This window comes from Eurosta solidaginis, chromosome 3 (genome assembly GCF_040869045.1).
Source record: "Eurosta solidaginis isolate ZX-2024a chromosome 3, ASM4086904v1, whole genome shotgun sequence".
Lineage (NCBI taxonomy): Eukaryota > Metazoa > Arthropoda > Insecta > Diptera > Tephritidae > Eurosta > Eurosta solidaginis.
In genome coordinates, this window is record NC_090321.1 from 25,650,637 (window position 1) to 25,675,715 (window position 25,079).

The following is a 25,079-nucleotide window of genomic DNA, read 5'->3' on the forward strand; positions in this document are numbered from 1 at the left end:
ACTTCGTGTGTGTGAATATATGTATGCATGGAAAGTATGTTCCCTTGTGAAAGCGTGAATGGCTTGTAGGTGTCGGTTTTAATGACTGTGTAGGCATGTATGTATCTGTGAATAAGGTTTAGAGGCAAGAATGTATGGGTAATTCCTTCGGGTATTGAGTGTAAAACGGGCGAGGGAAACCCGCCGTTGCACTTTGGCGATGGCTGCGCTTAATAGGCGAAATAAAACTTAAATTAATTATCGAAGTGTCCAAGACTGAAAAGGACGTCTTGCCGGCTAAAAGTGCGTGGAAGAAAAAATATATTAAAGTGCAAAATATTAAAAGTTGTAGAAAGTGCCCGAATTTTAAACCGCAAATTTAGGGAACCGTTCAGCGGTACACTCAAAACGGACCTGCAGCAAACTTTAAGGTAAGTGAAAAGTACAGTTTGTTTAAATAAAATTATAAAACTAAATAAAATATAAAACTTTATAAAACCTAAAATTTAATTACATTTAAAATTTGATAAAATATAAAATTTAATTATACCTAAAATTTTATAAGACCTAAAATTTAATAAAATCTACAATTAAATTATCCTAAAATTTAATAAAATCATTAAGTTAAATAAAATCTAAAAATTAATTAAACCTAAACCTTTTATAAAACCCAAAATTTATAAAAATCATATAACTTAATAAAACCCAAAATTTGATAAAAAAGGAAATTTAACTAAATCTAAAAGTTACTTAAACTTAAAATTTTAATAAAATCCAAAATTCAGTAAAAAGCGAAAATGTAATAAAAGCTAAAATTAGGTAAAACCTAACATTAAATAAAATCAAAAAATGTAATTTAATTCTAAATTTAATAAAATCTTAAAATAAATAAATCCTAAGATTAAATTAAACCTAAAATTAAATTAAACCTAAAACTTAATAGAACCTAAAATTAAATTAAATCGAAAATTTAATAAAAACCAAGAATTCAATAAAACCAAAAATTTAAATAAATCTAAAATTAAAATAAACATAAAATTTAATAAAACCTACAATTAAATTTATCCTAAAGTTTAATAAAATCTAAAATTTAATAAAATCCAACACCTATAAAATCTAAAATTTTATAGACCCTAAAATTGAATAAATTCTAAAAGTTTATCAAATCTAAAAAAATTAAATAGAAATTAAATAAAATAAAATCTAAAATTTAATAAAATCTAAAATGTAATAAAACCTAAAATTAAATAAAACCTAAATCAAAGAAAACATTAAACAATTAAAACCTTAAACAAATCAAGCGTTATAAAAATACTACTATCTTATAAAATAAATTAAACCAAAATAAATTAAAAAAAAAAAAATTGTATTGTTCATTTTCTAAATAAATTAAATTTATAACAACTGTCATACAATAAATAAAATAAATAGAATAAATAAAATAAATTAATTAAATGAATAAAATATAAAAAAAAACCAATGCGAATAAATAAGACATACATTTACGTAGCTACATATGCAGACCTATACATGCAAACACAAATAAATATAACTCCTATGAAATAGTTGCTTTATTTTTTTTATTACAGGTCCCCACCCGGCGGGGTTATCCCTGGACCACATCCACCCAAGAAGTTTGATGTTAATTTAATTGCGTGAAAGCCGACGTCAAATCCGCACAGAGATATTAAACAGAAAAAAAGAGATATTAAACAAAAAAAAAAAAAAAAAGTGAACCTAGCGCAATGTTATTTTGAGCAGTCGGATGGAAAAGCAACAACCAATAAGGCAAAGAAGGAACAAGTAAGGAAGGCTAAGTTCGGATGTAACCGAACATTAGATACTCAGCTGAGAGCTATGGAGACAAAATAAGGGAAAATCACCTCGTAGTAGAATGAACCTAGGGTAACCCTGGAACGAGTTTGTATGACATGGGTATCAAATGGAAGGTATTAAAGAGTATTTTCAAAGGAAGTGGGCTATAGTTCTATAGGGATATGGCCATAAAGGTGGACCAGGGATGACTCTAGAGTTTGTTTGTACGATATGGGTATCAAATGAAAGGTGTTAATGAATATTTTAAAAGGGAGGGGGCCTTAATTCTATAGGTGGACGCTATTTAGGGATATCACCATAAAGGTGGACCAGGGGTGACTCTATAATGTGTTTGTACGATATGGGTATCAAATTAAAGTATTCTTTTTTTTTGCGGGGAGGCTGAAAAATGCCTAATGCACCATAATTGCTGCCGCCGCACAGTGGCGCCTTTTGAGTTTTTTCTTTGCAAAAATCATAACTTTTGAACCAATGAAGATATTTTAAAAATTTTAAATGCAAATGAAAGCCATTATTTGAAGTTTTATTGTGTGAAAGCTCTGAATGTCAAAGATACAGGGTGCTTCGTCAAACTCGAAAATTTTTAGAAAAATGCAAAAACAAAATGTTTTTAGTAAAAAATAAAAAAAAAATAAAATGAGATTTGTCTTATAATGACGTATTTAAGCATTAAATAAGATAAACTAATGACTTTGATAAGATAGCGTGGCGCTGCCCACTTATTATAAAAAGTTGTATCTAAGTAGTCACGTAATCAATAACTACCAAAATCGATAGACGTATTGTTTCCTATAAATGGCAATACTCTTATAAAACTCAAATGTCCGTTTTTGGTGCCACAATAACAAGGTGCCTCAAAATTCATCGTAAAATTTTACATGTTTTTTTATTAATTTACAAGCCAAATATGTATTTTATTAATAACTAAAATTTATTGAAAGTGGTTCAATGAAATTTTATTCGAGCTCAAGATTAAACAGCCAACGAATTTTGGAAAAGGGGAGTGGCACTGCCCATTTATGCTAAAAAGTTTGATCTTAGTAACTGATTTACCAATTTGTACCAAAATCGATAGACGTATTGATTTCTATAAAAATTTAATACTCGTTTGAAGGCGAAATGTCTAAGCTTTAAAATAAATTTGTTAAACTTTAGAGAAATGCAATAACGAAAAGTATATATTTAAAAATTACTAAATTAATTAATTCTTTTATTTGAAATAAAAAAATTAATTTGTACATAGATATCTTATTTTTCAATAAAGTAACAAAATTGATTGGTAAATCTCTTTTTCATTGTTGTGATAAGAAATTAGAAACTTATTTTATCTTAACATAGTCATCGTCACTGGAACATATATCTAATAAAGCAACCATTTCTGAGCTATACGCATCTGTAAGATCTTTTTGTGTTCTTACATACCTCATATATCATATGACTGGATCAGAAGAGATAGCTAACATATTGAAAAGGTATTCGTTTTGTCTAACTCATACATCTATATCTTTTGTAGTTCTTGTTCTTAGATTCTTGAGCTTCTTCAGACAATTCTCCTAATGGTAAGCACTGGTACTCTATTAAATCTTTTCCATGTGCTAAAATTTTATGTACCGTTGGTGTAAGTTTCTTCTCAGGATACTTTTGATGCAGCATCTCTGTAGTTTTAGATGCATATTCTCCAAATTAAATATTTAAAATTACTCCCAATCTTTTCACAATATCTCTATCAACTCTTGTTATGCGAGCAGTCACTGCATCGTTTTCAAAAAATCTTCTTGAGGAGTTACCATCATTTGTATTTCCGTATCCATACTTTCGACAGTCAACTCTAAGGCCAATCTCTTTATAGAATGCATCCTGAATTATTTTTTCTCCTGTTTTGTTTCTCCTTACATGTTGTATTGTCGTCGAAAACTTCTCCTTGTTGTGGTAGTGTCTAAGCCAGCTTCAAAACAAATTCCATACGTCTTATCCTAGCATGTAAAGGAGATATTCCATACTCATAATTTAGTTCGTCAGTTATTGAATCATCAAGATTTTCAAAGTCCTTTTGGCTCTTCTTACAAATTGGATTGTAGATGTCGTATTTGTTTTTAAGTTCAAAAGTTTTCCATCGACCATTGTTGGAAGAAAAGCATGATTTATTGTAATGATATTCCCCTCTTCAATTTCAATTATTGTTGGTTCTAATTTGGCAATTTGATTTTTTATATCACTCAATGTAGCTTTTATGAGTTCCGAAGACTCCTTCTCGTATTTAAATAATATCGGGCGGCACAATATAGTTGATGACGGACGTGGATTTTTCCAATATTCTGAAGCTTCATCTGTTAGTCGTAATGGAACAATAGAAGCCATAAACATATTACTATCTGTAATTGGGTCATCGTCTACATTTATTCTTTGTTTATTTGCGCTTTGTCGTGATGATCCATCAAAGCCACACTTAGTTATCAAGGCTAGCTCCTTTGGCAGTGATTTCAACTTTTCTTCAGTAAAACTTTGAAGGAGTCATGTAGACGTATGATACATTAGGTTTTGTAGCTCAATTTCAGCTGATACTTCGGTTATTTTGGGACTTAGAGGAACTTCTTCTTTCTTGGCTTGAGTAATTTTTTTGTATCCAGGTAAAATATCGGCATTACGTTGCAGTAATGACTTACGCAATATAATATATTTTTCTTCGTTAAACCGAGATCTATAAACAGCGTCAAAGGTTCTTCGGGAGTGCATTTCCTAGGTAGCGCATTTGGTGGTGTGGGAATGCTGTTTTTGATCCTCATCAGTCGCACTGGACTTGCTACCGCAACTGCTTCTGTTATATGAGACTTCACGTTTTCTTCGTCTTTTTTATATTTAAGAGCCAGTGCTTCTGAAAGATGAGTAGTGGCCGTAGCTTTTGTGGTATTATACAGCTTCCTTTTCCTTGCGTAGGTAGAACACTCTTCTATAGGTTTTGTTGGTCTCCCTCTAGTTAGATTGGTTGATGTGCTAGGCGTTTCTTCGTCCAAAAAAGTTTTGTCAACTAGCTACTTTTCATGCTTACTTAGAAATTTTGAATTGTTACGATAGACGCCCTTCCATTTTCTTTCTATCATAATGTATTGTAAACCAATTTTTTCTTCCAGGCCTTCCTTTTCTTTAATGCTTGTTTCACTCGCTAATTCTCTCATAATAGCCTCAACGAAGTCCCGTCTTGACTTTGTAGATTTAAACACCACAAATAGTTTCGAGTTTTCTAGATACATATTAGAATTGGCCTCGAGTGTATCTGACTATACCGCGAACTATATTTAAAAATTTTATTCACTTTATTTAAGTAAACAGAATACTTAGTTCCTTAATCTCCAAAAGACGAATGATAATGTGCATTGTATAATGGATAGCTTTATATACCTACTCAAATTATTAAAATTAATTTCAGGTATACAATTCGTAACTAAACAAGTAAAGAAGGTTAAGTTCGGGTGTAACCGAACATTACATACTCAGTTGAGAGCTATGATGACAACATAAGGGAAAATAACCATGTAGGAAAATGAACCGAGGGAAACCCTGGAATGTGTTTGTATGATATGTCTATCAAATGAAAGGCACTAAAGAGTATTTTATGAGGGAGTGGGCCATAGTTTTATAGGTGGACGCCATTTAGGGACATCGCCATAAAGGTGGATCAGGGTTGACTCTAGAATTTGTTTGCACGATATGGGTATCAAACTAAAGGCATTAATGAGGGTTTCAAAAGGGAGTGGTAGTAGTTGTATAGGTCGCCTTTTCAGAGATATCGCCATAAAGGTGGACCAGGAGTGACTCTAGAATGCGTTTGTATAATATGGGTATCAAACGAAAGGTGTTAATAAGTATTTTAAAAGGGAGTGGGCCTTAGTTCTATAGGTGTAAGCCGTTTCGTAATATCGCCATAAAGGTGGACCAGGGGTGACTCTAGAATGTGTTTGTACGATATTGGTATCAAATTAAAGGTACTAATGAGAGTTTTAAAAGGGAGTGGTGGTAGTTGTATATGTGAAGGCGTTTTCCAGATATCGACCAAAATGTGGACCAGGGTGACCCAGAACATCATCTGTTGGATACCGCTAATTTATTTATATATGTAATACCTGCCAAGATTTCAAGGGTTTTTTATTTCGCACTGCAGAGCTTTTTCATTTTCTTCTACTTAATATGGTAGGTGTCACAACCATTTTACAAAGTTTTTTCTAAAGTTGTATTTTGCGCCAATAAACCAATCCAATTACCATGTTTCATCCCTTTTTTCATATTTGGTATAGAATTATGGCATTTTTTTAATTTTTCGTAATTTTCGATATCGAAAAAGTGGGCGTGGTCATAGTCGGATTTCGCTCATTTTTTATAAGATAAAGTGAATTCAGATAAGTACGTGAACTAAGTTCAGTAAAGATATGTCAATTTTTGCTCAAGTTATCGTGTTAATAGTCATGCGGAAGGACAGACGTACGACTGTGTATAAAAACTTGGCGTGGCTTCAACCGATTTCGCCCATTTTCACAGAAAGCAGTTAACGTCATAAAATCTATGCCCCTACCAAATTTGAATAGGATTGGTAAATTTTTGTTCGACTTATGGCATTAAAAGTATCCTAGACAAATTAAATGAAAAAGGGCGGAGCCACGCCCATTTTGAAATTTTCTTTTATTTTTGTATTTTGTTGCACCATATCATTACTGGAGTTGAATGTTGACATAATTTACTTATATACTGTAAAGATATTAAATTTTTTGTTAAAATTTTACTTTAAATATTTTTTTTAAAAGTGGGCGTGATCCTTCTCCGATTTTGCTAATTTTTATTAAGCGTACATATAGTAATAGGAGTAACTTTCCTGCCAAATTTCATCATGATATCTTCAAAGGCTGCCAAATTACAGCTTGCAAAACTTTTAAATTACCTTCTTTTAAAAGTGGGCGGCGCCACGCCCGTTGTCCAAGATTTTACTAATTTTCTATTCTGCGTCATATGTCCAACCCACCTGCCAAGTTTCATCGCTTTATCTGTCTTTGGTAATGAATTATCGCACTTTTTCTGTTTTTCGAAATATTCGATATCGAAAAAGTGGGGGTGGTTATAGTCCGATATCGTTCATTTTAAATAGAGATCTGAGATGAGTGCCCAGGAACCTGCATACCAAATTTCATCAAGATACCTCAAAATTTACTCAGTTATCAATCAAATTTTTTTCCATACTCATGATTTTGATATATAAAAGTCTATATCTATCTCGATTCCTTTATACCTGTAGAGCCAACCGTTATCCAATTAAAGCTAATATACTCTGTGAGCTCTGCTCAACTGAGTATAAAAACACAAAGGCAGCGAAAACCACAACAACCACAGTTGGGACGGAGAGACGGGCAGAGCTTTGCTTTTTTAATAACTTCTATATATTGTATTTATATGTGTACAATTTTTGTTATATGCGCCAAATTGATCGTATTTTTGCTGGGACAATTTAGTGTGCAGGGTAATTCCACGTTTGGGGTTTGATTTTATTTTTGCATTAAACTTTCGGTGCATTTTTGTTCTTTTGAATTTTTTTTTCATAAAATTTTATACAGAAATCGTTTGTGAATTCAGGCGCACTAAATTTGATTTTTGAGATAGCTTTCCCTTACTTTTGGAGAATTTTGAATTGAGATTTCTACTTGTTAGTTGCACCAACTTCTAGGCCTTTTAGCCTACCACAGCGTAAAGCAAAAAATTAAGCGTTGAGGAACAATAGCCCATGACCGCGTGACTAAAAGCGGAAACTCTTCCAGAGTAGCTCCTCTCTATAAAATATCTTGCTGGGCATTGTAAGGCACATCACTTTACTATCTGTCCTTATCAATCGTTAGGTAAATACATAGGTATTTTATTGTCACTTTTCAGCACGGTTCTCCGAGATGCAGCGCCTCATCGAGGGATAAAGCGGTAAGTGCAAGACAATAATACACCACGTTTACCTATTTAGTACACGCAGTTTTTTGCGTGCTTATGTATATTCGTTTGCTTTTGTTTGCTATTTGTTTTGCAATTGCTTGGGAATTGGAGAGGAATTTTGAATTTTTTATTATATAATTTTAAGAGGTTAAGACATATAGGCGTAAGAACCTTTTTTTTTTGGATTTATTTATTAACGGAAATATACATTAAGAAATACGTTTATAACGTTTAAGAAAAAAAAATCGGGTTGAATTATCTTTATTTTTCGGTATTTTTTAGGTTAATGGGTTGATACAGACGCCAATGCATTTTTACTGACTCAAATAACTACTCGAGTTCATTTGCACTTACCAAACCATTCAATATATCGGTCAACCAACTTATGCATTAATCACAGTAACGGTATGTAAGTCACTACACATTATGATGACTAACCATTATTTATTATGAAACTATGTACATTGTAATATGTAAGCATTACTGTAAGTACGTATGTGTACGTTAAGAACTTTTGTATAAATATTTATTCAATAAAGGGGAATATCATTCTGACGCTAAACTTCAGCGCATTCAATTCTACTAATATTCGGAGATATTACATGGCGATGCTGCCAGACTAGATTTGAAATTGGCAAAACTGCTAAAAAATCTAGTTTGAGGAAGATCCTGCCAGTTAGACCCTTAAAACATAAAATTTGCCTAAAAAGCCAAAATTGATTGTTTGAAGGATCTTACTGGAAGAGATCCTGCCAAGTTCTTTTTATTTAAAATTATTTTAAAAATTATCAAGAGTAATGATAACAAACTGGTTCGAAGCTAGAGACTTTTAACAACCAGAAAAGATTTGTCGGACTTTCAACAACCAGAAGAGATTTGATGGGCTTGCAACAAAATAACAGCAACAGCACTTAGCAGCATAGAGAAGTGGAATACAAAATTGACCAATAGACTAAGCAGCAAAAAGGAAAGCAGTTAGCAGCATAGAGAAATGGAAAATTGACCATTAGCCTTGCAGCAAAAGAAAGAAGATTCAAGAACGACTGGCGGCTGTTAGCTTTAAATAAGTATATTTAAAAGATATTAAGATTAGAATAAATTGAGCGGCCGTATGGCTAAGCCTTTAGCAAAAACGAAAGTTTTTGCTTAGGAATTTTTTTAATATGGTAGGATGAAAACAATTTTTTTCCAAAAGTTTGATGTCAGCCTTGAAAATGGCACAAACTAAATCCAAAAATAGAGAAAAAATTGAAGCCCAATTTGGCGTAGAAAAAAAAAATAACAATAGCATAAAATTTAATTTTAAACAATACTTTGTAAAGTAAATTCAAAAAATATAAAATAAATTTCAATTTTAAGAAAAATAGAAATGTCAAAAATATTAAATTTAAAAACTTTTTAAGAAAATCAAAAATTTTAGAAACAAATTTTATACAATAGTTTCTATAATGTTAATTAAATACAGAAAAATAGCAAAATGGCATAAAAATTAAATTTTAAAATAATTTGTAAATTGAAAAGAAAAAACTACTATTACTAAAATTTAAAGAAAAATGCTGATTATTTTGTAAAATTAAATAAACAAAAAGAAAAAAAATAGCAGAAATAAATTTTTTTTTAAATACTTTGTAAAATTTATATTTTGAAAATTTTGTAAGAAAATTTGAAATATCTTAATTAGAAATGTTAAATTTAACAAAATTTTTCTTTAAGAATAAAGATTTTTTTTCCAAATAATAACAAGGCTAATTAAATACGAAAAAAAGATAATAAAGTAAAATGGAATGCATAAGATAAAGAATAAAACCAAAATTTTTTTCACACAGAAGCAGGCAAAATAATTACAGGAAAAATTCAACATGGCTTGGTGGACAAAGATTGCCCATGGCATCCTGATAGCGATAGCCGGATATGAATTAGGGAAAGAAAATTCTGAAGTACCAGAGAATAGACTAATAAAATATGAACCACCAGCTGAACCAGAGACAGGAATTACACCAAACATTCCAGATGTTTGGCTAGCCGTTTTGCTTTGCATAATCGGGCTATTGATCATTATAATAGCCACAATACTAAAGAAATATATGAAGCATAAATACAGACAACTAAAACCCGTTCAAGACCGTATCTAAAATTTTTTTCCGCCAATTTACAAACATGCACTTTAGCACCTTTTACTCAAAATCAAACCCAAAGCCGAGGAAGAGCAACAAATAATTAAAAATAAATAAATAAACCTGTAAACAGTAACCCTCAAAATGTCGCAAATGACATTAAAGGCAGCTTCATTAGACCTGCCCAAAGTTAATGGCAAATCAATAATTTGCATACCTCACAGTAGTAGTTTCCATGGAATTTATCAAGATAACATCACTGAAGGCTGCCAAAGGAAAAAGATTTATAAAACAGCCCTGGTAAAATTGTGTCAGCGGACATATAAAAAAAATACAAAAATTTACAACCAGCCAATAAGACCAAAAAAAAAAAAAAAAAGATTTATGAAGAAAAAGTCACAAAGAGAACCTTAAAAATATATGTAAAGCGCTATATAAATTTGCAGCAATGAGACATGTCGCGCTCCTAAAATGGTAGCGTAAGAAATACAAGCAACCTGATTGTAGATGATAAAATTGACTTAGGACAATTACTTATCAGGCTGTACACACGTTGTACAAATGCCGCCAATACAGGAATTGATATTTATAAGGAAAACACAGTTGTCCTGAGGGACAAATTGGTGAAAAATAATTGAGTATTTACTCGAGTAGGCAAATTTAAAATAATAATTGATAGTTCTCTAAGATAAAATAATTGCATTAACCAAAGAGGTTATGCATGTGACAAATCCCGGAATAAAAATAGAAATAATTCTTCATAAAAATCATGACGATTCTGTCTTGGTGGCCGTCGCAGAAATCGCATGACAAATAAGATCAAAGAAATTGCTGGAAAAATAAGAAATATAAATAGGATAATTTTTGCGTCCACTGTAACTTCCATCTACCAATTAGCTGAACTCCTTCTACTACTATAAATCACCTTGCTCTTCAATTGTCTATGCAGTTAGTTACAAATTTCATATTCAGCACATTTAACAACAAAGAAAAAAACTATTAAAAAATTGTTTAATAAGAATAATAATGAAAAGAAAAGGAAATGTAAACCATTTTTACCTATATTCTTTTTTAGAAATACTATTTTAAAGAAATAAACATAAGTCAAGCCGGTTTACTTTAGAAATAGGCCATGTACTCTAAGCCTCGGTAGAATAGTAGATTTAGCTAACTACGGAAAAGGCCTCTCGTAAGTTAAATAATAAGAAAAACATTTTTTATCTTAAGTTATATACATAGAAATGTTTTGATAGGAAAATAGTTTTGCACAAGTTACTAAATGAACTATAGAACCAATAAAGATAAGGAACTAATTTAAACCTTCAGTAATAACCAAAATACGTTAATCAAAAATCTTCTAAATATACAAACAATAAACATTCAACATTACTCACAATAAGCACCAAACACAAAAAAAAAAAAAACAATAAAAATAAATAAATATGTAAACATACAAAAAAAAAAAAAAAAACGAAAATCAGCATAATGTGTACGTCGCAAAGCAAATGTGAACAAATAAAAGCAAAGAACACATAAGCAAACAATTCATTACTTATAGCACCAAGTTACCACTATGACATGAATGTAAAATTTGGTAACACCAAGCAAGTTGACTGAATCATTAAAAGTAAAATGAAACAGCATGACACACTTTTATGACAATAGGATGACCGCATGTAGCTAAGGGCTCAAATTATATACGTTCCTCACTTAAAAGAATATAAAAAGTGTGCACATGACCAAAAGAAAACAAGTAAGGAAAGCTAAGTTCGCGTGTAACCGAATATTACATACCCAGTTGAGAGCTATGGAGACAAAATAAGGGAAAATCACCAGGTAGGAAAATGAACCTGGTGTAGCCCTGGAATGTGGTTGTCTGACATGTGTATCAAATGGAAGGTATTAAAGAGTATTTTAAGCGAGAGTAGGCCATATTTCTATGGGTGGACGCCTTTTCGAGATATCGCCATAAAATGAACCAGGGGTGACTCTAGAATGTGTTTGTACGATATTGGCATCAAATGAAAGGTGTTAATGAGTATTTTAAAAGCGAATGGGCCTTCGGTGTATAGGTGGACGCCTTTTCGAGATATCGCCATAAAGGTGGACCAGGGGTGACTCTAGAATATGTTTTTACGATATGTGTATCAAGTGAAAGGTGTTAATGAGTATTTTAAAAGAGACTGATCGTTAGTTCCATAGGTGGACGCCGTTTCGAGATATCGCCATAAAGGTGAACCTGGGTGACTCTAGAATGTGTTTGTACGATATGGGAATCAAATGAAGGGTGTTAATGAGTATTTTAAAAGCGAATGGGCCTTCGGTGATAGGTGGACGCCTTTTCGAGATATCGCCATAAAGGTGGACCAGGGGTGACTCTAGAATATGTTTTTACGATGTGGGTATCAAGTGAAAGGTGTTAATGAGTATTTTAAAAGGGAGTGTGCCTTAGTTGTATATGTGAAGGCGTTTTCGAGATATCGCCATAAAGGTGGACCAGGGGTGACCCTAGAATGTGTTTGTACGATATGGGTATCAAATGAAAGGTGGTAATGAGTATTTTAAAAGGGAATGGGCCTTAGTTCTATAGGTGAACGCCTTTTCGAAATATCGCCATAAAGGTGGAACAGGGGTGACTCTAGAATGTGTTTGTACGATATGGGTATCAAGTGAAAGGTGTTAATGAGTATTTTAAAAGGGAGTGTGCCTTAGTTGTATATGTGAAGGCGTTTTCGAGATATCGCCATAAAGGTGGACCAGGGGTGACCCTAGAATGTGTTTGTACGATATGGGTATCAAATGAAAGGTGGTAATGAGTATTTTAAAATGGAATGGGCCTTAGTTCTATAAGTGAACGCCTTTTCGAGATATCGCCATAAAGGTGGACCAGGGGTGACTCTAGAATATGTTTTTACGATATGGGTATCAAGTGAAAGGTGTAAATGAGTATTTTAAAAGGGAATGAGCTTTAGTTCTATAGGTGAACGCCTTTTCCAGATATCGTTATAAAGGCGGACCAGGGGTGACTATATTGTGTTTGTGCGATATGGCTATCAAATTAAAGGTATTAATGAAGGTTTTAACAGAGAGTGGCCCTTATATATATATGTGAAGGCGTTTTTGCGATATCGACCAAAATGTGGACCAGGGTGATCCAGAAAATCATCTGTCGGGTACTGCTAATTTATTTATATATGAAATACCACGAACAGTATTCCTGCCAATATTCCAAGGGCTGTTGATTTCTCCCTGCAGAACTTTTTCATTTTCTTCTTCTTAATATGGTAGGTGTCACACCCATTTTACAAAGTTTTTCCTTAAGTTATATTTTGCGTCAATAAACCAATCAAGTTACCATGTTTCATTTCTTTTTTCGTATTTGGTATAGAATTATGGCATTTTTTTTCATTTTTCGTAATTTTCGATATCGAAAAAGTGGGCGTGTTTATAGTCGGATTTCGGCCATTTTTTATGCCAAGATAAAGTGAGTTCAGATAAGTACGTGGACTAAGTTTAGTAAAGATATATCGGTTTTTGCTCAAGTTATCGTGTTAACGGGCAGACGGACGGACGGACATGGCTCAATCAAATTTTTTTTCGATACTGATGATTTTGATATATGGAAGTCTATATCTATCTCGATTCCTTTATACCTGTACAACCAACCGTTTTCCAATCAAAGTTAATATACTCTGTGAGCTCTGCTCAACTGAGTATAAAAAAATACATCAATAACATGTAAAGCAAATGCAAACAGATATAAGACTTGGTAAACAAACTCTTCAATCGCAATACATTACAATAAAAAAAAAAGCAATTAAAATTTTATAAACTCAAACAAAGAGTCTTACACACTTGTCCACACAATTATATAAGCCTCTTTTTCTAAGGCGGATGGTGTAGCATGATACAGTATACCTTTACGCCAATGCATTTTTACTGACTCAAATAACTACTCGAGTTCATTTGCATTGACCAAACCATACAATATATCGATCAACCAACTTATGTATGAATCACAGAAACGGTATGTAAGTCACTACACATTATGATGACTAACCATTATTTATTATGAAACTATGTACATTGTAGTATGTAAGCATTAATGTAAATAAGTATGTGTAGGTTAAGAACTTTTGTATAAATATTTATTCAATAAAGGGGAATATCATTCTGTCGCTAAACTTCAGCGCATTCAATTTTATTAATATTCGGAAATATTACAGGTTGAAGAAATACCACTATGAGTAAAAAGGATTTCTTTTTGTTTGGTGTAGGCGTTGCGTAGGTGCGGAAGAGGGGATGTGGATATGTCGACTGATATGGACAAAGGTGAGGGTAACTAGGGACTTCTTAGACTCTTGACAGATGTGCTAGATTCAGGCTAACAGGGCTTCGCTCGGGATAAGGAGTCATAGCGAAGCCCAAGGCTACATTATATATGTAGAAGAGGGAGGGCAGACTCCACTTGACCTGGACGGGACTTCTCTTTCCTATCACCTTGTCTATTTCTCACCCTATCTCTATTTGAACACACAGGCATGAATCCCCCTAGTTTTGTTTACGGGTACTGTAGGCGAAGGCGGAGGAAAAGACCCCCCCCCCCCCCGATGAGATAGCCAGGGCTCGCAAGCATACCTGCTTGCCACCGTTCCTTACTACGAAAACAGGCAGTACCGTAACACAATCTAGGGCGTTGATCAGACAAAGAAAAAAAATATTGGCCTTGAGCTCGAATCGAACCTGAATCATTTATCAATAGGCTCATAAAACAAAAACAATCTTTCAACAATTTAATATCATCTATTATCTGCAATATTATTACTACTTTCTTGTTAACTCTCTTTCTTGAGAAATTTTTATTTTTATTCTATTAAAGAATGATTTCTCGTTCACCCCTTCGTACACGTAATTTAACAAATTTAGAAAGCCAAAACAATAATAACACATAACAATAATCACATCCAACAACAACAATGGAAGACAACTTAAATTCAAGGCACATTATACAGCAGTATCTTGATATTACGAACATTCGATTCTACGAAATTTCGATTTTACGAACATTCAAAATTTTTACATTGAGTACTTTATAGTACGAACAAACATGCATCAACAGGACTTCGTTGTACGAACAACTAACAAATTTTGTGTTTTGTATCTCAGCTGAGAGCTTTGGAAACAAAATAAGGGAAAATCACCATGTAGGAAAATGAACCTAGGGTAACCCTGGAATGTATTTGTATGACATGGGTATCAAATGGAAGGTATTAAAGAGTACTTTTAAAGGAAGTGGAACTTAGTTCTATAGGTGAACGCCTTTTCGAGATATCGCCATAAAGGTGGACCAGGGGTGACCCTATAATTTGTTTGTACGATATGGGTATCAAACTAAAGGTATTAATGAGGATTTTAAAATGGAGTGACCCTTAGTTGTATATGTAAAGGCGTTTTCGAGATATCGACCAAAATGTGGACCAGGGTGACCCAGAACATCATCTGTCGGGTACCCCTAATTTATTTATATATGTAATACCACGAACAGTATTCCTGTCAAGATTCCAAGGGCTTTTGATTTCGCCCTGCCGAACTTTTTCATTTCTCCTACTTAATATGGTAGGTGTCACACCCATTTTACAAAGTTTTTTCTAAAGTTTTATTTTGCGTCAATAAACCAATCCAATTACCATGTTTCATCCGTTTTTTCGTATTTGGTATAGAATTATGGCATTTTTTCATTTTTCGAAATTTTCGATATCGAAAAAGTGGTCGTGGTCATAGTCGGATTTCCCATTTTTAACACCAAGATAAAGTGAGTTCAGATAAGTAAGTGAACTGAGTTTAGTAAAGATATATCGATTTTTGCTCAAGTTATCGTGTTAACGGCCGAGCGGAAGGACAGACGGTCGACTGTGTATAAAAACTGGGCGTGGCTTCAACCGATTTTGCCCTTTTTCACAGAAATAAGTTGTTGTCCCAGAGTCTAAGCTCCTACCAAATTTCACAAGGAGTGGTAAATTTTTGTTCGACTTATGGCATTAAAAGTATCCTAGACAAATTGAATGGAAAAGGGCGGAGCCACGCCCAGTTTGAAATTTTCTTTTATTTTTGTATTTCGTATTTTATTGCTTCATATCATTACTGGCGTTAAATGTTGACATAATTTACTTATATACTGTTAATTTAACCAATTTTTTGTTAAAATTTGTCTTTAAAATTTTTTTTTTTAAAAGTGGGCGTGTTCGTTTTGCTAATTTTTATTTAGCACACATGTAGTAATAGGAGTAACATTCCTGCCAAATTTCATCATAATATCTTCAACCACTGCCAAATTACAGCTTGCAAAACTTTTAAATTACCTTCTTTTAAAAGTGGGCGGTGCCACGCCCATTGTCCATAATTTTACTAATTTTCTATTCTGCGTCATAAATTCAACCCACCTACGAAATTTCATCGCTTTATCCGTCTTTGGTAAAGAATTATCGCATTTTTTCTCTTTTTCGAAATTTTCTATATCGAAAAAGTGGACGTGGTTATAGTCCGATATAAAAAAAAAAAATAAAAAATAAATGTAAGGCGCGATAATCTACGAAGAGATCTAAGGCCGAGCTTCTCTTCCAATTTGCGTCGTGCTCCTATTGAATTTTCCCTAAAAATCGGCCGGACGGGACCTACATGTTTTATGCTGACTCCCAACGGCATCTGCAAGGCAGATTAGTTTTCACTGAGAGCTTTTCTTGGCAGAAATACACCCTGAGCGCTTGCCAAACACTGCCGAGGGGTGACCCCGCTTAGAAAAATTTTCTTCTAATTGAAAAACCTTGTTTGTAAAATTTTGATATTGCTTTGCCCGGGGTGTGAGCACGTTACCATCACAGCACGGTGGCAGCTATCGTTCATTTTAAATAGCGATCTGAGATGAGTTCCCAGGAACCTACATACCAACTTTCATCAAGATGCCTCAAAATTTGCTCAAGTTATCGTGTTAACGGACAGACGGGCGGACGGATCGACGGACGGATAGATATGGCTCAATAAAATTTTTTTTTCGATACTGATGATTTTGATGTATGGAAGTCTATATCTATCTCGATTCCTTTATACGTGTACAACCAACCGTTATCCAATCAAAGTTAATATACTCTGTGTGCAAAGCACGCTGAGTATAAAAAAAAAATTTTAAGTTAAACGGTATAATTGAAAACAATGCTTATATGAAGTAATAATAATATTAAACGTTAGAGAATAATCAGGTAGGTCCTATGCACTAGTCATCACACTCCTCATCAATTTAGGGTGTTGATCAGATAGAGAAAAAAAAAAATATTGGTCTGGCCTTGAGCTCGAATCGAACCTGAATCATTTATCAATAGGCCCATAAAACAAAAACAATCTTTCAACAATTTAATATTATCTATGATCTGCAATATTATTACTACTTTCTTGTTAACTCCCTTTCTTGAGAAATTTTTATTTTTATTTTGCTAAAGAATGATTTCTCGTTCACCCATTCGTACACGTAATTTAATAAATTTAGAAAACCAAAACAATAATAACACAATGAATACGATGGATCGAAATATAACATAAAACTAACATACAACAACAACAATAGAAGGCAACTTAAACTCAAGACACATAATATATATGTATCTAAAACTATCTGAAATACATAAAGCCAAGTGAAACTTATCTCAAGCGGGCCGTTTATAAATTAATTTCACAGTTGCAAGTTAAAAAATACCTAATTGTGCGCATAAAATTTAAATTAGTACGTCCAAAAAAAAACATGAAATCATTTTTCGTGTTAATATTTTTAGCATTTATTGCGCTTGAAGCTACGGGTAAAAAATTTGATTGGGGTGAACGCCAAGATGGCGACAAGCTTTTAAAAGAAGAACCTATGCCTACTGGATTGGGATGTTTTTTCAGGGAAAGCGGGGTATTTAGTTATAAACAAAAGGTTTGTAAATTAATGAAATTGTAAAAAGTGCTTGTGACTTGTGAACAAAGTGGATTAAAATATACATTTCTGATTTTCTTTCACATATTTATTTAATAGGATGAACAAAATCCTGCTAAAATTACGTACGTAGAAGTGTTCGAAGAAGGCCAGGATGGGGGTGGACATGTTCAATTGATAAAAGGTGGGCCTGATCATACTTTTGTTAAGCTAAGTTACAACGGTAGATGTATGAGAGGTTGTGATTTTAAGGTCAAAATATATGGAATTTTGTTACCTGAAAATTGTGAACAAGAAATTAAATAAAGGTATTCAAAAATTCGCAATACAAATATTCTGTTTGTAAGTTTTAATGGGTTATATAAATAAAGACAAAAACAGAAACACCACATTAACCAGCAAACATACATACGAATTATATATAGCCTAATGGTAGGGTTGCGGGAATAGAAATCTGACAGATCAGGTTTGAATATAAGCTCGAGGTGAATATAATTTCTAATTTAAAGATACAAAGACATCTGATGAGATCTTTTTGGAAATAACTATCTGCCAGATGGAATGTTTAGTTGTTTTCAGTTTTTCTGAATTTTCATAAAAATTTCCAAATGTATAAGATGAACAGACGATTAAAATTTAAGACCAAGTCCCTTAAACTTATCTACTAATACGGCCTGGTTAGCGAAAACTTTGCTTAGAAGGTACTCCATATAAACACCGTGTTGTACTGAGGAGTAGACATTTAGCGAAAGGGAGTACGGCACATCTCAAATAAAGAGATATTTGTGAGTCCCATGTATAGAAATCTACATTAAAGCTTATTTTTGATATCTCCTATCTAAGAAATTGGATTGGTCGAATGTTCGACCCCAGGCAGTACCAGTTAATAATAAAAATATTTCACAAAAAGCAAAAAATGTATCCCATTCATTTTCGCGTCATCTGGCAAAGCGGAATACGAAGCTGGATATGAGTATAAATCGCCTCTGTACTTAAATCTGACCGGTGGTCTATGTTAGTTAAATATACGCACACCTTTCAAGTATATTTCTGTTACTTAAATATTTGTAAAATGTTATTTACCCTGAACTATGCCGTACTCTATCTAAGGTTTTACCGGAAAATACTCAATATTCACGCCAAACTTTACTATATTGGTATAAAACTTGATAACAAAGTGCTTTCTAGGTTGCTGATTACGAAATAGAAATTTGTTTTGAAAAAGTTCAAAAATAACCCGATATAACTGAAATTTATCGAGTATATTGGCAGTTCAGTACTCGCGCATCACAAACCAAAATTCGTGAATTCAGATGCAGTTTATATATATTATTAGGGTGGGTCGATTTGTATGGACGAAAGTTAACCGATATCGCCTCATCGATTTTTCGATAAGATTTGGGCTCAGGAAAAAAAGTTCCACTACGCATACCCAAAAAAATAATTTTCCAGCCTGCGAAATTTAATTTTTTTGACTTTTTTCGACTTTGATTTCTAAGAGTTTCTTCATGAACCAAAAATGTCCGCTAAAAACGTTGTCGATAACAGTTTTTTGAAAAAAAAAAAATTTTTTTTTACATACATAACAATTTTACAATCAAATGAACATTTTTTTTTGGTAGGTCATGAAAAAAACCTTAAAAATCAAAGCCGAAAAAAAGTAAATAAAAAAATGAAATTTCGCAGGCTGGAAAATTATTTTTTTGGGTATGCGTAGTGGAACTTTTTTTTCTCAGCCCAAATCCTATCGCAAAATCGATGGCGCGATATCGGTTAATAAATCGACCCAGTCTAATATATATATAAATGTATAAAAAAAAAACGTCTCATTAAAACAATTTACAACATAAAACTTAAAAGAAAGTTGTTATGATATTCATTGACTGAGTTTGCGATAGCCACATTCACGGATAAAAGAGCAGCAGCGCAAGGTGCAATGAACACGACGTGTGCACTGGCGTTTAGGCCCGGAGCTTTAGCTTCGTGGATGCTTATACATGGTCATCACACAGCACTGCTCTCTCCATCCAATGGTCAAACACGATTATTTATTTTGCACACTGGGGATATTCAACCAAAGAGATAATATACAACAAAAAAAAAAACTACAAACGCACTTGCATTTCACACTTCGCCAACAAAACACACCCTATACCTCAACTTACCTTTATGCTTGGCAGCTCGTTTGGTGGCTGCAACTCTAGCGAGAGAACGTGACCTTATAAGACAGAACGACCCCGGCGACCCCCAAATAAAGGATATAAACCAACGGATCAGATTGCTTGTGGATGACCACAAGCAGGCAAAATGGGAGGAGCACTTAAAGAATTGTAACCTCTCTGCCGGTGTGGGTAAGCTTTGATCCACCGTAAAGTCGCTATCGAACCCGACTAAGCACAATGACGAAATGCATTCTACGGTTGACAAAGTCAAACGGCGAACCAACAGACGCGCACACAAGCATAAACACAGCGCGTCGTCCCCAATAACCATTACCGCCAAAGAGGGTGAAGATGCCATCGTTCATGCTAAACCATCTAAAACAGTAATCCGAAACGGCATATCCATGCCGATGCTCAAAACCCTAGGCAAAGAGGGATTTAATTATCTAGCACATGTTCCAGAAAAATGGAAAATGGTCAGGGTGATGCTGCTATTAAAGCTTGGGAAACCAGCTAACATAGGAGACTCTTATCGTCCGATATCTCTTCTATCGCCAGTAGCCAAGACACTTTAAGCCATTCTGGTTCCCTACTTCAATGCAAATTTGCAGCTTACCAATCATCAGCATGGCTTTCGAAAATTACATGACACTACCACCGCGCTAAACGCCATTAACACTCAGATAAATGAAATCAAAACGTCTACCATAGGACAGTACATGTAGCGTTAGACCTTTCAAAAGCTTTTGATACGATCAACCACGGCACGTACTGCAAAACATGAAAGGGTCACCCCTTCCACCAAGTCTCAAGAGGTGGACCGCAAATTATCTCTTTTGCCGGCAAGCATCGGTGCAATGCAGGAACATAACATCCAAACCAAGAAGACTTAAAGAAAGGGTGCCACGCTGTGTTGTCCTATCTCCACTTCTGTTTAACTTCTACATATCAAAGATACCTTCACCACCAGAAGGAGTCATTATCGTTTCCTACGCCGATAACTGCACAATAATGGCCATAGCCCCAGGCACACTGATCGATGAGCTTTGCAACAAAATAAAAGCTATCTCCCTGATCTCTCCAGTTTCTTCGCCACGCGAAACCTGACACTGTTACCGACCAAATCATCGACGACCTTATTTACAACATGGATCGCCAAATGCCGACCGTATTAAACATCCACGTCAATGGCACTACGCTACCGACTGTCTTATGCCCTAAAATCTTGGGTGGTGACGTTCGATCAGGATCTCCATTTTGGAGATCATGCAACCGTAATTGTGCTGAAAATCCAGAACCGCACTATATAATCCTCAAATCTCTTGCCGGCAGTACTTGGGGTAAAGACCAAGAAACGCTCATTACTACTTACAAAGCAATTGGCTGGCCGATTGCATGCTACGCGTCCCCGATATGGTCGCCAAGCCTAAAGGTTACTCATTCTAAGGAAATATAGGCCTGCCGAAATACTGCCCTCGAAACTGCTACGGGCTGTCTTCTTATGTCCCCAGAACACTACTTACACAATGAGGCGAAAGTGTTGCCCATTAGGGAGAGAAATGAAGTGCTAAACAAACAGTTTCTGTTGAATACCCAGAAACCCGGGCATCCAAACAGACATCTGACTGATGAGGCTACACCTCCCAGGGGCTTAACGGGTCATCTCCGTAAGCATTATGAGGAATACGGCACCTGAGAACACAGCCGTATGAAGCAGAAAAGCACAAGCAGGTCCTCAGTCATATCCACAAACAGGCGTCGGACTTATATGCCGGGAATTGCCCGGCGATGCCAGTACTTAAGAAAAATACCCAGAACTAGCAGAACTAGGTAATCGCGAGTCACTCTAGCTCAACTTCGATCTAGATACAGGTTAAACGCCTACCTATCCAGAATCAACCCCGACATACAAAATGTATGTCCTGCTCCCAATATGTCCGCACATGACACCAACCACCTCTTCAATTGTAAGGTGGAACCAACGCCTATAACATCCCTCTCACTATGGTCTACCCCTGTTGAAACAGCAAGTTTCCTTGGACCCCCGGTAGAGGATATTGATGACAATTTGTGATCGGTCGTACCTATTGGATGGGGCGAGACACTGCTACAGCAACAACAACAACAAGACCTATTATTAGATATATAATTTTGTATGCCTTAAATCTATAGTTGGGCCGTAAAATGTGGGCGAACATTTTTACTGGACTATCTGTACATCGAGTTTTGTGAATTGTGAGAATGTCAGTCTGTAAATACAATATCTCACACAGACTTCTATAGTTCAATCAAAAAATACCTACTATACTTAAACCAAATTGAATTAGCGAGACATTTTTATTGAAAAACTTTAGTTTGAAGCTGAAATGTTAATAGCTATGCAAACTAATCTAAGAATAGCGCTCCAGCTGTTGTTTTATTTAAATATTGACATGGTTCAAATCGGCCCTGTCATCGTTATTTCTTTTTTCTATTCTAATAAACAGATTATTTCAATTAAGAAAAAAATACATCATAACAATTGTAACCCACTCAGCATTTAGATGATTCAATTTTGAATTCCCCTACATATCAGTACAATTTGATTTTTCTTTCTGACTAAATACTGAGTTATACAATTGAACAAAAGAAATAATCAAATATGAATACTCTTGATGATCAAAAACCGAAAATAATTTTTCGATCACTTTTTGGAACCATTCTTGAAGTCCTTTGATGATTAAATTTTAATATTTCAAAAAGAATAATCAAATATGCTTACCTTTCGATGAACAAAAACTGAATATAGTTTTTCAATCACATTTTGGAATCATATTTTAATCAAATGTGTTTACTTTAGGAGATCAAAAATTTATAATCATTTTTCATTCAGCTTTATGAATATTTTCTGATTATATTTGTTGACTGAATAATGAATTTTATACTTGCTGAAATTTTACTTTTCATTAAAAATCTTATTTTTTTCTCATAAACATATTTTTTCAATCATGAAGCTAAGAAAAAATATATAAAAATTGTATTATTTATGCAAAAGATATTCTTCAAGACAAAAAATAATGTAATGCTGCTCGTGACCGAAAATTTCCCCAACCATTTCTCCACCTTCGGCTTCCCAGAAAATACATAATGATTGGACAATACAAAGGTTGTGAGCTATTTGAACCCCAGGTAAGTGAAACTATCTTGACATATGTACCTAGATACGTGTTCAACATCCCGTATCGTATCCATATTTTAAGACGCAGACGATAATGCTGATGTTGGATTTTGTAGTCGCAGGTGTATATCGGTCAAGTTTGCTTGCGAGTGACATGTGGTTCGAATAGCTCACTTTCGCTTGCTTTCTTCCCCTGATGAAATAAGATTATTATGTAGTATCTTATTTTGAATGAGATATGAAGAATAAATGCACGATAATCGCAATCAAAAATGATTCAAAAATCTCAACCAAAACTATTGAAATATGTTCAAGAATATGATCAGAAAATGACTGTGAAAAGCATTCAAATATTACTCTAAAACAAGTAAAGCTCAATTTTACAATGATATCAAATATGAATAAAAAGCGTTTCGAAATAGGAATCATAAATGATTATCCAAGAATAATCACATTTAAGGTACATTTTTCTCCCGACGATACATTAATTTTCGAACAGAAAATGCTTTTAAATTTGAATGTTTTTAATCATCTTGTGGTATGATATTTGAATATTTTTTGATCAAAATTTTCAAAAAATGCTGGCTGGGAATGACAAACAAGGAATAGGTTGGAAGTGTAAGTTGGGGCAAAACTGAACATTATATACCCAGCGGTGGTCTCATATATATACATTAGGGATAAATTCAAAGAGAAATATCAAGAGCAGTAAACGATATGATAGCTGAAACATACTACCTATAGATATACAAGTATCGTCTTCCGTAAGGAGCTATATAAAACAGTTATGATTTTAGAAACAATGAACTGAACAAACTCCGTCAAATTGGAACGTTTGTTCGAATTTGATATTAAAGGTTTTGTGAAGAACTTAACTTAAAAGAGAGGACTATGATCATATTGGATTTTTCTTTTAAATGCTCTACCATATCTTGATTAGTAATAAAGTAACAAGTCATAAGTATATTGCCAAATTTGCTGCTTCAAGCAACTTAAAAAAAAAGTGTCGTAATAATTCTGCAAAATTTGCAAAGTGATATTAACAGCTTGATTCGAGACTTACTAAACTTTCAAATTTTCTTCTCTTCATTGTGGGCGGTGCCATGCCCATTTATATAACTTTTAATCAATTATTTTTTGCGTTATAAAGGTAGTCGACCTGCTTTGTTTCATCATTCTGCCAGTATTTATTAATCCAGTGTCCCATTTTTTCTATTTTACAAAATTTTCGATATTGAAAATGATCGAGTGGAATCTTGCGATCGGCCATTTTCAATGCCAAAATATTCTGGATCAAGATAAGACAATGTACCAAATTTTGTGACGATATATCAACTTTTACTCGAATTATCGTGTTAACGGATGAACGCAAAGGGCTTACTTAAAATAGGCTGGGTATAATAATTTTAAAACTGATTTTTTTAATGAGACATACATATCTAGATATGTATAAACAAAATGTACAAATATTAATGATACATACAAGTTTTGAGTTTTTCTAGATAAAAAATATAGCCAGACAAGTAAAAAATGATTCGCCATACTTTGAAATAAAACGAGTCACTTCTTCACATTTTCATCTCTTGATCATCCAATTAATTTCTGTATAACTTTGTAGAAAAAGTGAAAGTTTACAGATAACAAGTAAGGAAGGCTAAGCTCGGTTGTAACCGAACATTACATACTCAGCCGAGAGCTTTGGAGACCAAATAAAGGAAAATCACCATGTAGGAAAATTAACCTAGGGTATCCATGGAATGTGTTTGTATGGCATGGGTATCAAAGGAAGGTATTAAAGAGTATTTTAAAGGGAGTGGGCCATAGTTCTATAGGTGGACGCCATATCGGGATATCGCCATAAATGTGGACCCGGGGCGACTCTAGAATGCGTTTGTACAATATGGGTATCA

General features: G+C 33.8%; 2 long non-coding RNA genes across 2 annotated transcripts; both read left to right on the top strand.

Annotated features, from left to right (window-relative positions):
* The first annotated feature begins 222 nt into the window (after nucleotides 1-222).
* Nucleotides 223-8,335, top strand: LOC137243481 (uncharacterized). Its single transcript, XR_010950537.1, has 4 exons — nucleotides 223-410; nucleotides 1,569-1,782; nucleotides 7,723-7,764; nucleotides 8,056-8,335. It is a non-coding gene; the product is annotated as an uncharacterized lncRNA (long non-coding RNA).
* Nucleotides 8,336-16,184: 7,849 nt separating this feature from the next.
* On the top strand, nucleotides 16,185-18,182 carry LOC137243482 (uncharacterized). The gene is made up of 2 exons (XR_010950538.1): nucleotides 16,185-17,850; nucleotides 17,950-18,182. It is a non-coding gene; the product is annotated as an uncharacterized lncRNA (long non-coding RNA).
* Nucleotides 18,183-25,079: the final 6,897 nt, after the last annotated feature.